Source organism: Phymastichus coffea, unplaced genomic scaffold, assembly GCF_024137745.1.
Source record: "Phymastichus coffea isolate CEN01 unplaced genomic scaffold, Cenicafe_Pcof_1.1 PCOF00023, whole genome shotgun sequence".
Lineage (NCBI taxonomy): Eukaryota > Metazoa > Arthropoda > Insecta > Hymenoptera > Eulophidae > Phymastichus > Phymastichus coffea.
The window spans coordinates 1,736,455-1,741,186 of NW_026706834.1; the positions used below are offsets into that span (position 1 = coordinate 1,736,455).

A 4,732-nucleotide genomic window follows, 5' to 3' on the forward strand; every position below is an offset into this window, starting at 1 on the left:
TATACACGTATATATATAATTTATAAAAAGGTAATTTTTTTTATTTCTAATCAATTTCAAGTTTATTTACTAAAGTAACAATACCTCTTTTTCCTGATATAGGCTCAGGAATATCAATACATTCAAATTCAATGGAATCTAACACACTGCAAACAATGGTTATTGTTTCTTTAGCAATAACAGAATATAGTTCTGTAAAAAATTCGTGATTTTAACGGGGACCTAAAATTTCATTTTCATTTTTAAACTTCTTACCAATAATTACATACTTTTTGCTTTTCGTAGTAGAAGTAACAGTAAGTAAATATGAGATCTGCATTATTAAATGCAAGTTATTTTTAATGATGGTTCTTCTTTGGTTTTAATAATACTGTTATTCCTTTTATGCAGTCTTTCATAATTCGTATTATGGAACAGTAATCTTCTGTATATAAATCTATTAAATGATAGACACATATTATCAACTGTATATCCTAAAAATTGCTGTATTATATGATGTTGAACACTTGATAGCTTGATTAGCACTAGCTTGCCAAATGTTTTCAAATCATCAAACTGCTCAATACAATTTCTCACTTCACACTGATTCATGAGCTTCACAAATAAATCTAATACCTTTATCGACATTTTCTGCACTAAAAATTGATGAATTATTTCTCACATATCTTAATCTACAGTACAATTTACTTATTTGTATCGGAATATATTGGGTTCCGAAATACAAATGTCTAATAACGCTATTGAAACCTTTAAAAGGAAAGGTCGACCATGCCCACAATGCTCCATACATTTCAATAAATTGAAGCAAGTGCAAGAGTAAATGAACATTAAATCGAAGGAATTCTGTCTTGAATAATTTTTCAATTTGTTGAACAAATGAAAGAAGTGCTTTTTTGGCCAATTATAAGTCGAGATCAGATATTTTTTCTTGCAACAATATAATCAATACCAAAACCAATAAGCTCTAATGGTTCAGATATACTCTTTTCATTATGCCTTTCAAGGACGGTATTGAATAGTACAAAACAAGGTTTCTCCATTCATTTGCTTTATATGTATCAGTGATTGGTTGTGGGGTACGAGTAATTTCAGACGGAGGTTTAATACATAATAATCTATCATTAAATTGTTACATATCAAGGTAAAAAGATTCCTTGCTATACTTTGGATCAAACTATCTTTTTATAAATAATTTAATAACTCCAAGTAAGCAGCTATGTATATACTCTGGCGGACACAAATATATTACGTGCATTAATGGAATGGAAGAAATGATAGAAGGTCCTTTTAACCTCTTGCAATTTTGTTCAATCTAACAGCTAGTGTAATATGACTCTTGTATTTTGCAGTTGTCCGATTTCTGGTTTCAATGTAAGAATAGAAACGAGCAAATCCTTTGCCCACAGATATCCTTTCACCCTTATGCATACAATAAGGACACCCATACGATCCGTTGAACTGTTTCCAGTTTTGTACCATGGCTCTTGCGACGCTATCGACTGTACATAATAATGTATGCACTTTAATTGTTGCGCATTCATCCTGCATACCAGAAATTGATTGAATTTTGAAACCTTTGCTTAGAGTGATTAATTCTTCTACAAATGGTTTTAAGTACATATTCATATTTGGCTTTTTGTCGGTATACCATAAACCGCATATTAATATATTATTTTTCCGAGTTCGGTATGGTAATTCATTTATAGTTACTAAAATTGGCCATAAACTAGCGTTTGACGAGTTTGATAAGCTCACTCCATCCACATTTATTTGAATAGTAATATCATTAGGTCCCATATCTCTTTTTTTCTTAAATTTCTTATAAATGTTGCCATTAATTATAAATGTATTATTATTATTATTATTATTATTATTATTATTATTATTATTATGTATTATTCTTATAAATGTCGCTCACTTCGCATGTGCTTCTAAGTTCAGTATTCAAGTCGCTATGTAATATTTCTTCAAGTTGCCGTTTGAGAGATATCTGAATAAAGAATTCCCCTTCTTTTTTCAACTGTACCTTGTTATAATTTTTTTTACAAAATCTACAAGTAACACTAGACTAATTATCGAAAGATAATATTTCTTTACAATCAGCGCAATAATAATAGTCTCTAGTATCAGGAATGGGTAGAGATTTCGTCATTTTATATTTAGATTTTAATGAGTCTTCCGGTAAATGGCAATCAAGTAAAATTTTCTAATCCTACGTCAGGGGGATTATGCCTGAGGGAATATGCTAGAGTAATCAAATTGCTTTGTGCTTTGGTTAATCTTAAGCCTTTAGATGAGGTCGACTGTTTCTAGAAAACATATATGAAAGTATAAATGACCCCTTACTAAAAGTTCAGAAGATATCACAAGGAAAGAGTTAAAAAAGCGTGATACTCGTTAAAAAATACAAATATAGAATAATTAAATTAATTGCAATCCTCAAATTCATTAGCAAAATTCCAATCGTCTCCGTACATATCGCATTTTTCCTCATTGTGTCCGTAACTTTCGTGGTAAATGTCTTCTATTTCATTATTAACTTCATCGATACTATTTTCATTATTAAGTATACTTATATCACTTTCGGATTCAGAACTGCACTTTATAACATCAGAAAACAATTCATCTAACTTATCATTGTTCAACTCGCCGAACGCAATTTCTAGAAAATCTAATGTTAATTGCGAATCTTTATTTGCATGACTAAGAGTACACTGTTGTTCATTATTTAAATCACTAATCGCTGACTTTTTTACTGACATTTTATCCTTTTTTCTAATTTTCATTTTTTTCAATTTCCGTTTATCTTGATTGACAATGGCTTCAATTTCGACGACATCATAATCAAAATTGCTCTCATTCAAACAATGTTCTTTATTCTAGAATATATAATTAATTATTTGATTATATCAGTATTTACAAAAGTATAAAAGAAATTTTTAATTTCCAAAAAAATAACCGCAAAGACAGTGTGTACGTTTTTTGGAATGAAATATAAGTTTTCTTTATTACATACATTTATTTTATTATACTAGTCTATGTACCAACATAATGATTTGGCGTATTGATAAAATTAGACAAATATTTATTAGATCAGATGCGTTAGGAAATTAAAATAATAAACCAAAAAACATAAGCGTGTTTCAGTTGTAAATATGTAGACAATATAGCAAAATAAGTTTCGAATAATATATTTTTATTTTCACATTTTCCAATAATTGCAAGAAAATATGCAGAAAAATCTATAATATACCATGAAGGTATTTTTGTTAGAATCTTTAGAACATTTTTTGTAGATCATACACATATTTCTATAGGTTACCTTATACAATTCTATTCCTGATTTTTTGCACAATTTTTTACAGAACTTTTATATAAAGGTAACAAAATAACTGCAGCAATTTGTGCATGAATATCGTAAGTACTCCTGGCTTTCCTACATAAAATTGTAGAAATATTATTGCATGCTACGTATAAAATTATCGTGGAAAAATAAATAAGAAAATATGTGATGAATGTTTTTCTTTGATGAAAATCTGTATTTATTACTTATTAAAAAATTTAAAAGAATTCAGGTACAAGATCGTGTGAAAATTTGGTCATGATAAGAATATATTTTCTGCATATTTTGTACATATTTTTATGCAGAAAAAATTGAAATATAAATGGCAAACGGAAATACTGTGTGGGCTACACAGAAACTTCAATAAGAATAGGATAGGCACCATTATTATTATTGACATAAATCTATGCAGACATATATTTATACCATTTTCTACACATTTACAAACATAATTTCCCGCATGATTACCAATAGGATATATGACTCTGCATGATTTTCTACACAATTTTGTTCACAAGTTTCCAATATTCAAAGTAAAAGTCTTTGATATAATAGCTTAAAAAATATTATCGGTTAACTCTGATACATATGTTATGATTAATTCTAATAATTACAACAATGCAATGAAAAATATTGGTCAAAAAGAAATCTTGTGCTATTGGATACAGCCTTTACCGTCCATTTTCATTTTTTTGCTAAGAAAATTATGTTAGTAAAAAGTAGATAATTAATGTATGTTCTGGGACACAAAGGAGTCGACAAAGGATGCCGCCAATGTATAAGAGATATGTGTATGTTCTGGGACACAAAGAGGCCGCCCGATGAAGGTGTCACGGTATCACACCTTTTAATCGCGATAAGGTGAAACCCCATGCTGAGTGTCTAAAAGACATTTGATGTACCTTTGACATCTCCCGTTGAGTACCTAAAAGGTAATCGATGTAGGTTATGGGGCCCCTTCGACAGAGTGAGACGCCATGCTGAGTGTCTAAAAGGCATTTGATGTACCTTTGACACCTTCCGCTGAGTACCTAAAAGGTAATCGACGTAGCTTATGCATTGAAGATGCGTCGCAAATGCATAAGGTATGTCCTGAGACAGAAGCCAGTGGGCCCTGCGCCAGAGTTCCCCCCCCCCCCCCCCACCCCCCACCCACCGCCACCTACTCACCCACCTACAGAGGTTGTTAAGGTAGGTTGCTGTAGAAGGCAGTAGGGTGTTTAGTAAGCTATATGATGGTCTCTCTCTCTCTCTCTATTCCTCTCTCTCGCTCCCCGTCGATAGTAGGGCGCTTAGTAAGCATATGCTGGCTGAGTGTGGGCCCTCGGAGAGGGGGTAGCGTCTCTAGCTTGCTAGGCGTAGCCACCCCCCCCCACCCACCCACCTTCC

At 31.6% G+C, this 4,732-nt stretch overlaps 1 pseudogene; it reads right to left on the minus strand.

Moving 5' to 3' along the window:
- Positions 1–1,287: 1,287 nt before the first annotated feature.
- LOC131675489 (uncharacterized) lies at positions 1,288–3,307 on the minus strand (annotated as a pseudogene).
- Positions 3,308–4,732: the final 1,425 nt, after the last annotated feature.